Raw genomic sequence first — 10,791 nt, 5'->3', positions numbered from 1 at the left:
ATTTAATATACTTGGTTAGACATTTATATAGTTTAAAAAACAATCCTCCTAATTGCTCTTTCTCTCCTCTGGCTCTCCACCCAGCCATTACGTTAATGCTAACCTTTCACTGGTTTTACCAATTCGATTATGATGTGCCTTGGTGTGATTTTTTCTTTATTCTTTCTTTTTTTTTTTTTTTCCTTTTTTTTGATGCTCGGGATTCGTTGAGGTTCTGGTGTTTGTGGGATTGTAGTCAGTTTGAATATTCATGTAGCACGGGATTTCCTATAGTAAATGTTCTGGTCAGCTAATCCAAATTTATTTCAGAGACTTCTTGAGAGAGTTTAAAGTTTATACCAATTTCCCCCTCACCTCCTCTACTTGGATAAGAAAGGTGAAGAAGGGTTGGTCTGGTCAGGTCAGTAAAAGAGCTGTCAGCTTGTGGGGCCCTTAGCCACTGTGATGGGTTCAAAGTTCACTCCCATGGGCCCCTGAGGTTCTGTGTCCAGTGCCTGCGGTTGAGCATCAGCCAGGATGCTTGCCCGCAGCACCGAGGAGAATACCTGTCTACATTTGTCAGCTTAGCATTTGTCATGAGTGAAAAATCAAGATGAATTGAGCAGATAAAAGAAAACACAATAGCCTAGTAGGGGAAAGCAAGTCGTGCCCTTCAAACTTGCATGGCTGCAAATTATAAAATGGGACCATAGTGCGTGGAAAAGGCGATGGCGTCAAAGCGATGTTTCACCCACTCACATTTTACGTGTCTAGTGACTTCAATTCGGTTTATGTATTTTTGTCCTGTGTATGTGCACAGGTAGAACATTTTTCTCGGATATATTCTTGAGCATGTCTGTGCAGTGATGTCCAAAGCATTTAGCTGACTGCTGACAGTTTTATCCATAGATGGGTATCGTGTTACTAACGCTCTTTGTAGACTAGAGTCAGGGTATGTGGTCGGCTAAGCTTTTTAGGTTTAGTGACTACTACTACTGTATAGCAGGTTTAGCAAACTCTTCCTCAGAGGTCCAGATAGTAAATAAGGGTGAGAAACAGAGGCCTCTGCCCTCGAGAAGCTCACAATCAAATACAGGAGGAAGGCAGCTTGTAAATAATGATTCTGCAACAAAATGCACTTTATAAACAAGATGGATGTGAAAAAATATTAGTAATTACAACACAATGGGAAGGATGCAGGGAATGACATAGAGTGGGGAATAGGAGGGTAACAAAAGGTTATAAATGGGCCCATGGTTCTCAAAGTACAGTCTCTGGACCGGAAGCATCATCCTCCCTGGGAGCTCATTAGAAATGCAGGATCTTGGGCCCTGCTCCGGAGCTGCTAACACTGTGAGTCTGGGGAGGGACCTGGACCCAGCCCTCCTGGTAATGCTGATGATGTGCACTCAGGTTTGTGGGTCACCGAGCTAGGTGATGATCAGCATCAGTGTTCCTTTGCAGAATGGATGACAGGCCATTTTGGTGCTCAGGTCCTGGCATCGCCAGAGGCCTCTGGAGAGCTTGGACCTTTTTGTTCATCCGTCGCGATCAGAGTATATCAGGAGATTCTCTTGAGTTGTTACACAGATGGAAAGTTTTACTTGGCTCATCAGTACAACTTACCCATTTTTTTCTTTTATGGATCATACTTTTGGTGTGATTTCTAATAACTCCTTGCTTAGCCCTAAGTCATGAAGATTTTGGCCATTTGCACAGGGCCGTAAAAGTCACTCATGGGTTTTACACAGGTCAAGGCGTCACTGGTTGAAGTAATAGAAAATGCCACAAGCTGCTGCCGTCATGTGAGTTCTTTCGGAAGTGGACGCTGAATTGTGAAGTCCCGTGCAAGGAGTTTTTTTTGCAGAGGTGCAGGGACTCTGGGGAGGGGCGTGAGGAGGTGAGACCGGAAAGGAAGGCAGACATCAGAGGCTGAGCTATTAATGCAGCTCACCCCATGGGCGACCGGAGCTCAACTCCACGCTTTGGCCTCTAGGAAATGGTGCTTGCTGTGTCACAGGCCCCCAAGATCACCACCAGGTTCACTACAGGGACTCACGGGACTCGGCATAGAATTGTCTCCATGACCCCGGTTTATTGTAGTGAAACCCTAGAAAGCAAAGTCCCCAAAGGGCAAGGCGTATGGGGCAAAGTCGGGAGGAAACCAGGGAGGACAAGCTTCCCCGAGTCCTTTCCTGGTAGAGTCACGCAGGATGTGCTTAACTCCTCCTACAGTGACTCGGGATGACATGTGTGAAATGTCATCAGGGAAGCTTGGTAGAGTCTCAGTTCACGGTTTTTACTGGGGGCTGGTCCTGTGGGCACCCTCTGCCTGGCTCGTATCCAAATTCCAGACTTCCAGAAGGAAGCAGAGTTTCTCCATCACAGCGCTCTTGGCACTGGGGGCTGGAGAATCCATCGTGGGGGGGCGTCCTGGGCACTGTAGGAGGTCGAGCAACATCCCTGGCTTCCACCCACTAGATGCCAGTAGCACCCCTGTCCGATGTGACAAATGTCTACAGACATTGCCCAGTGTCCCCTGGAGGCAGAATCACTTCTATTGGGAGCCACCGATCTATTTATTGTTGTTGATCTCTACAGCCTGGCTTCCTTCGCCCTGCTGTAGACATTCGGCACGGGTGGTGGCTGTCAGGTTAGCCACCCCTGGAATGAGAGACTTCCTTTTTCTCCGTTGTGCCTGCATGGCCATGTGTGGCTCCCATGCTCACCCCCACAGCTAGTCACTGTGCCTGGTGGTTGGCGCTGCAGTCTGCCCACCTGTACAAAGGACTGACGATGCGGCCACACCTGACTGCAAGGCCTAGATGCTTCCACAACCCCCTTCCCCATGTCACCTTCAAGGTCTTCCCCTCTCCAGGCCACCCTCCCTGTTGCTATCAGAGGACTATTTAGAGCATCCTGCTCTTCTTGAAATAAACAAACCCCAAGCAAGAACGACAAAAGTGTGCCACAAAGAGAGTGAGCGTTTTTAGACAGTCCCGAAGTCCCTTCCCATCTAAGCAGAGGATTTCTGTCCAGCACAGCCTCCCTCTACCTGAACCTCAAGAACCTCAAGAGTGGGCAAGAGCTTGTGCTCCAAAGAAAAATGACATTTGTCAGAAGGAATGCATGCCCCTGGGCAAGAACCGCCAATGAACTGTGCCTAAGAATCTGCATTTACTGAGGGGCAGGCCGCACTTTTAAACTCTTCTTAAAATTGCAAAGTACAACAAACATGGCAAAAAGCGCATAACATGTAAATATATGGCTTCCTGGATTGTAAAAGAAACATCTGTGTCACCACCCGACATGAAATCATTTATATGATTTCTTATAAATGGAATCACGCAGTGTGTATTCTGGTATGTCTGACTCGGTCAACGTGCTGTGGTAAAGACATCTGTTGCCAGCATACCGTGGGAAGCACTTGAGTCAGAGGGTCCAAGAGGTGTCCTGCCTTCTCTTGGGTGGAGGTGGGAGTTAGTTACATGTTGGAGCAGATAGAGAAAGGAGGAGTCAGTCCCTGCATGTGTTCCTTGGTCACTCCAGGGTCCTGCCGGTTGAGGGCCGCTTGCGAATTACCCTCTGGTGGCCACATGGTGCAATGACGCCCTCTGATACCAGCGACTGCAAGGAACTGGCGGCCAGCAGACATCAGCCCTGAGCTCAGTGCCTTGTGTAATCCACATAGGTTGCAAGCAAAGGGACTCTGTAAAAGATGCTCGTGATTAGTTGTTGGAGCTTTTGGAAACTCTCAGCAATGAGGCTTTTTGGGGTATTTTTTTTTTAGCTGCCATGTAACCAAGGTCTAGCTCTGAATCTGATGTTCTCAGATCCTTTCTTCCTTGTGTCCTATGCCTTTCGTGGTGTGTTGTGATACGGGTAACCTCTAGCTCTGTTGGCCTTGAGCACTTTGTTAGAGCTGTGGTATGCTCATATTTTTATTCACGATCCAAGGGCATCTAGAATCTTGAAGCATTAGGATAGCTAATTAGTTGAAAGGTTTCTGATTGTAGGTTATCATAGAAACCTCAAAGCGCGCGTGTGTCTATGTAACTACCTTTTATTTGCCCCGGGCTTCCAGGTCGAAGCATTGCTAGTGAGGTCCTTTAGTTGCCTTTCTGGGGTCTGATCCTTCCCGTTCTTAGTCCTATGAGGGACGACTGTGCCTACTTTTATCTTTGTACTTCTCTCAGTGGATCATGATGCCTTCTTTGCTGGCTTCTGTTGATAGGCGAGGGTCTCAGGCCCGCTGGTAGCTCTGGTACCTCGGACAGGGCCCTGGCAGATCGCAGATGCCCAACAAATACTTATGGTATAAAGCAGGGGCTGGCAAACCACAGCCCGCAGCCCACTGCCTGCTTCTGTAAATACGATGTTGCAGGCGCACAGCCACATGCTTTCATTTACACGTCATCTGGGGCTGCTTCATGCTGCAATGGCCGAGCGGAGTAACCGTGACACTGTACAGCCCGCAAAGCTAAAAACAGGCCCTTTAAAGGAAACACTAGCTACCCCCTGAATGTGAATTAAGTTACTATGAGGGGACAGGAAACAGAAAAGTGACACGGACAGCTTATTGCAAAGATTCCTCAAACCCAGAGGAGATCTGGGTGGCAGTTTCTACTGTGCCCATGCTGCCAAAGGAATCTGCTGGTACTTAACGCCTGTGGTGACCAGCCTTCCTTGCTGATTGGAGACTTTTAATCTTTTAATCTGAGTTATGATCTTCCATTCCATCTGCCCAAGTCATCTGGAGATCAGCTCATGGAGCAAGTCGGCAAACAAGATGGCATGGTGCGATCTGGGACAGGAGCGCTGGCATAAACATGGTCAGGCTCTCGCAGCACCTGGCCACTGCTCAGCTGGGGGGGACGGGGACAGATGGAAGGTCTTCAACAGCAACGTCTAATGGGGGGGGAGGCCGTGAAAAAAGTGCATAATGATGGTGGCATGATGTGTCATGGCTCCAAGTGGGAAAGCACCCAAATGTCCACCCACAGTAGAACAGATAAACACATCGGGGCTTATTCTCTTAATCCACTACTGTAAGCAGGAGTTGGCAAAGTACGTCATCTCGAGGGCCAAATCGAGCTCACTGCCTGTTTTTGTACGGCTCTCAAGCTAAGCGTGGTTTTTTTCTTTTTTTTTTATGGATTGGAAAAAAACGAAAATAAGAATATTTTGTGACAAATGAAGATCATATGAAACGCAAATTTTAGTGTCCATAAATCAACTTTTACTGAAACAGAGCCCCAGTCATTAATTCGTGTATCGTCTCTGGCTGCTTTTATGTAACAGCAGAGTTGGGTAGTCCTGACAGAGGCCGCATGGCCCACAAGCCTTCAAATATTTACTATCTGGGCCTTAATAGAAAAAGTTTGCTGTTATATAGTAAAGCAAATGAACAACGATTACACTCAACGACGTGAGTAGACCTTATACAAGAATGCAGAACTAAAGAAGCTGGAAACGAAACATTCTATTTATATAAAGTTTAAAAACGGGCAAAATCAGTGTGCGGTGTGAGGGTCAGGATGGTGGCTACCTTTAAGAGTGGGGTAGAGGCTAGAAGGGGCTGTGGGGGGCCTTCTGGGGGCTAATCACATTCCGCGCCTTGATCTGGGTACTGGTCATGTGGGTGAATTCCATTTGTGAAAATTCGTGGAGGTTTATACAGTTATGATTTTTGCATTTTTTTATGGAGAGATGTTCGCTTGAATAAAAAGCTTGCTTCGGAAAAATGATTTCAGTCTGTCAGCAATTTAAAAGGTTAAACATAGAGTTCCCGTGTGACCCAGCAATTCCGCTCCTGGGCATATACTTAAGAGAAGTGAAAACACGTCCACACAGACACGTACGTGAATGTTCATTGCAGCACTATTCACAGCCAAAAAGTGGAAACAACCCAAACGTCCATCAGTTGCTAAACAGATAAACAAAATGTGATCTATCCATGCATTAGAATATCATCCAGCACAGCAAGGAGTAAAGTACTGATGCGCAGTCCAACATGGGTGAACCTTGAAAACATAATGGGTCAAACAAGCCAGATGCAAAAGGCCACATAGTGTGAGATTTCATTTGCATGAGATGTCCGGACGGTGTAAATCCACAGAGACGGAAAGTAGATTCACGGATGTCCGGGAGAGGAAAGGAGGATGAAAATGTTCTGGAATTGGGTCGTAGTAACGGTTGTACAACCTGGTGAATATTTAAATCCCACTTTTAGTAAGATAAATCGTATGGTATTTGAGGTGTATCTCCAAAAAAATGCTTGACATAAAAAGATAGCCCCACATGCAGCCATACAAGTCAGAAGGAAAGGTCCCAGGGCCACAGTCAGCTTGTCCACTCTTTGTCACTGCTCTTCCAACTGCAGGTAGCTTGAAGGTTGACAGGAGGAAAGCCTGACTTTCCCACCAGGTAATCGAGACCTGTTCCCCAGATTCAGGAAGGCTGAGTAACTCAGAACAGTTTCTGGAAGGTAGCAAAAATGGATATGTTCGATTCGCTCCTTCTGTTTACTAAAACTATAATGCGACAAAAAAAAAAAAAAACAAAAAAAAACAGGACAGACTGAAAGGTTATAGATAACTCGCTTCCTGGACTTTCCCTGTGATTGTGCCCAACTTAATCCCCATTTCCCTGATGTCCGTTTTCCTTTGATCTGATGGGAGAGAAATTGGAATCTTGGTGGCAGTTACTGGCGTGCGTTCCCAGTGATCAGCATGGACTGTCGGCTTGCTCTGGTTACTACGACATCCCACTGCTTGCCTACAGCTTGCTTTTTCTATATGTTTAGCGATCTCTTCGGGATTACACGTTTTGGTCCCTACTTCTAAGTGTTAAGGGCAATAACGGTTGCAGATATCATGCAGTTTTTGAACATATGTGATTATCATAAAGTTTTAATTTTGCTGACAGTGACGAGTTTTTTAAGTTATGATTTTCTGCTTCGTAGTGACTGATATTAACAGCTGGCGGTGAAGATAGCTCTGAAATTTCTGGAAAGTCCCATAGGCTTGACCAGTATCTGTCGCAGAGACGAATAGTTTTGATTAATTAAAAAGTCTTTGCTTGTCCCTGAGAGGGGAAAAGCGGCTGGGACTAAGTGTTGTCAGTCCCTGTGTCATGCGCTCAGGGCGGAAAGCATCTGAGAAATAGTCCTCCGCAGAATATGGAGTTTTGAGAGGAGGGAGGTGAGGTCGCACAGGCGGACAGGGATTCACGCAAATTTCTTGTGTAGTGACCTTTCTATTTTGAATAGATGTATTTCATTTAAATAAAAGAGAATAGTTTCTAGTACTGTGAACCCTTGGAGGAGTTTTCAGGAAAAGATATTAAAATGCCAGGCATAGATTTATGTTTCAGTGCTTTTGGATTGCCAAGGAGGGAGCCCCCAACCGCCCCTGGGGACGTTAGTGCACATTCCACAGATCAGAATTCTGGAGGACGAATAGCAGCTTTCCAGACGAGGTCAGGAAGGCTGTTCAAAGTAAAAGAAACAGCACATTTGAAGGTATGGCTTTCTGCCAGACATTTTTGGTCAGATGGGTTGATTATTAGCCTGGGGTGGGTGTTCTCTTATATTCAGTCAAGCCTTGATTATAGTTAGAACCTGTCCTTTTTCAGCTTGTTCTGAACGATCTTGTACTTTCTTTCATCTTCTAGAAACCATTTTGTTATCGCCGATATCCAACTATGCAAAGTCCAGGTTTCCTAAAATTGCTGTTCTGAGGGAGAACCAACCGTCACACTTGCTTTCAACATCGAAGTCATACATTACATCATTGATACTGTCACGGTCAACGCATGCTTGTCTTCATTGGGCCCTGGGTGAAGTGAGTTTTACTGGACAGGGTCTGTTTTAGCACCTGCTGTTGAAAACTTTGACCCTAGCCTCTTGGGGTCTTAATGTCGGGAGACCAAACCTACAAAACTTTCTAAATGCAGGGGTCCCCAACCCCTGGGCTGCAGACTGGCACCAGTCGCTGGCCTGTTAGGAACCGGGCTGCACAGCGGGTGGTGAGTGGCAGGTGAGCCGATGAAGCTTCATCTGTATTCGCGGCCGCTCCCCAGCGCTGGCATCACCGCATCAGCTCCACCTCAGATCATTAGGCATTAGATTCTCATGGGAGCACAGGTCCCTGGTGCCACAAAGGGTTGCGGACCGCTGCTTTAAAGGACTGGACGAAATACCTAGGTGTCCCTTGTGTCTTCCAAAATCCCTTTGCAGGTAAGTATGGTTGCATAGGAGACGTGTTATCTTGTTAGGCCCTGTACCTCCAGCATGAAATTCGATTCCATCCTGCTGTGTTGGTAGCTTTGTCACCTATTGCTGCTCCATCCGTCCTCCCAGCACTTGGTCTGCAATGCCACAGCTAACTTATCTACCTTTGCTTCTCCTCTCCCTCAGAGCTCAAGTAAATCGTGCGTGTTAAACCTTGTTATGATGACACTACTTGACGCCTTCAAAAGACCTAGTGGCTTAAAACAATAACCATTTATTTTTCTCACAGTCTGTAGGTTGGCTGAGTGGCTGGTTGATTGGGCCAAACTTAGCTGATCTTGGCTGGACTCACTCATGACCCTGTGCTTGGCTGGGCCTTGGTGATCTAGGATGGCCTCAGCATATATGACCCGACTCGACTCCATGTAGACGCTCATCTTCCAGCATTATAGCTAGGCTGCTTCTCTTGGCAAGGGCAGAGGTCCAAGAAAAATAGGCAGAGGCCGCATCGCCTCTTGGGGTCTAGACTCAGTACATGCGTACTGTCAATTCTACTGCATGTCACAAGGTGAGCCCAGATTTGAGGGGTGGAGAGATGCCGCAAAGTCCTGTCGAAAATACGGTAGATACAGGGATGGGTAGAGAATATGGGCCATTTGTGCAATCGATCTGTAGCACAGATCAGGGATCAGCAAACATTTTCTGTAAATGGCCAAATAGTAAACATTTTAGGCTCTGCGAGCCATGTGGTCTTTGTCATAACTACTCAGCTCTGCTGTTGTAAAGTGAAAGCGGCCCTAGACAATATGTAAATGAGCGGGCAAGGCTGCGTCTCACTGCATTTTTATTTACAAAACCAGGCAGCAGGCCAGAGTTGGCCTGCGAGCTGCAGTTTGCTGAGCCCTGACCTAGATGATCCGGATCCAGTGAGAAGCTCAGATTTACTTTCTAGGATGCCGTCCTTCCTGAAACCATGGCCTTGAGGCCATGAGCAGAGGTGCCATCTGCTAGCAGAAGTGCTTTTATTGGCGTGAAGAAATAAAAACAGGTGAGAGAATCGAGGGCTCCCCTCTAAGATGCAGGTGACATTTGCATCCGTTTAGGGTTGTTCCTTGTACCACAGTGAACTTACACAGGTTAAGTTTCTCAGTTAGCAAGTCCTTGGAGTTCACTTCTTGTCGCTCCCATCTTTGGCTGGATTCCTATTCCTTAGCGACCTGCATCTCCCAAATGGATCCCAGCTAGAGTTCTTTCCATTTTTCTGACCTGGATGCCTTCTTATACTTCTGGCCCTCCTGTCTTTCTTAACCCCAACTTCAGAAGTGACCATCACCACCTCCTTCTGGCCCCCAGGGAAGCCCCCGAGGAGATCTACAGAGTCGATCGTGTTTATTTTCCTTGATCAAGTATGTGTCTAATTGCGATAGCCATGACATTTAAAGATGGGATTCTTCTCCAGAGTGGCCTTTCGTTTCAGCCATTACTGCCTGGAGTTGTCGCTTGACTAGAGATTTGGTTACATTTCAGGGAGCATGAATGATCTCTTCTTTAATAGAATGTCCAAGTCTCGGCAATTCTTGTCTGTTGGCGGGTCTTTCTCATGAGGGCTCTGCATGGTGGGTCAACAGCCTGCCATGTTATTTTTCCCAACAGAGATTTTCTTTGCCACATAGAACACAAGGCTATTGCCATCTTGTTTTTGTAGAAATGAGAATGAAATCTTTGCTTTCTAATTTTACTCTTTTCCTTTATTTTCGGTTGCTACTTATGCAACATGATTCTTCCCTGGGTACTCATCCACGGGTATAGTTTTCAGCTTGGCATGGCTCAAACCTCAAACTTTTTAAAGTTTTAAAGCAGCTGAGTTGTACAGATGGTCAATAAATCAGTCACTATGGCCACTTTATTGCTTGTAAGGCGATTACCCCACTTTGCCCATAGCAACTTTTCAATTTGATTAAAATGCTGTTTCATCAGGTCGCGGTTGAGTCCTCCAGATATAAACATACATAAAGCAATGAGAGAAACCTATACTTGAATATTTTTAAAACTACCCTTCACCTCTTTACCCAGCACTTTTGTGGTCCTCATCCTATAATTCAAATTTCCACGCTCTTTGCCAAAGTAATTTTTATTTAGTGCTTATTCCAACCTCTCGTCTTTGTATGAGCGCGTTGTTTTTTTCTGCTAACTGGTGGTGAGCCTTGGCCCCGCTGCAAAGCATTTTCTCCATCTCGAATGAGCTCCTCTGTGACCTCTAAATCGGGCTCTGATGGTGGTAGAACATGGATGATGTCTTGGTTTATTTGTGATTGTTTTTCAGACAAGGGGCGCGAGACTAGTAGGAGTAGGATTATCTTAGTCAGGAAACGAAGACACTCTCAACTTTGCTACCGTCTGGCGGCAGGAGCCCTTTTGACTGTATTTTAAGAAAAATTAAAAGCCCGCCCCAAGGATCCTTGCCCAGGGCGATGTGCCACCAGCCTGGCATGGCTCTTGGCTTGTCTTAGTCCATAGGGCTGCTGTAACAAAATATCACAGGCTGGGTGGCTTACAAACAGCAGACATTTTTTTTTTCT

General features: G+C 46.2%; 1 protein-coding gene across 1 annotated transcript in view; it reads left to right on the top strand.

Moving 5' to 3' along the window:
- The first annotated feature begins 8,160 nt into the window (after nucleotides 1-8,160).
- The window catches only part of CLCN4 (chloride voltage-gated channel 4), a 37,899-nt gene continuing 35,268 nt past the window's right edge, over nucleotides 8,161-10,791 (top strand). Inside the window, exon 1 of the mRNA XM_025041064.1 lies at nucleotides 8,161-8,218. The gene's annotated coding sequence lies outside the window, so the exon portion shown is untranslated. The remainder of the gene's footprint in view (nucleotides 8,219-10,791) is intronic.

This window comes from Pteropus alecto, unplaced genomic scaffold (genome assembly GCF_000325575.1).
Source record: "Pteropus alecto unplaced genomic scaffold, ASM32557v1 scaffold511, whole genome shotgun sequence".
NCBI lineage: Eukaryota > Metazoa > Chordata > Mammalia > Chiroptera > Pteropodidae > Pteropus > Pteropus alecto.
Note: the sequence above shows the minus strand (reverse complement) of the source record. Positions and strands in the feature narration are given on the sequence as shown.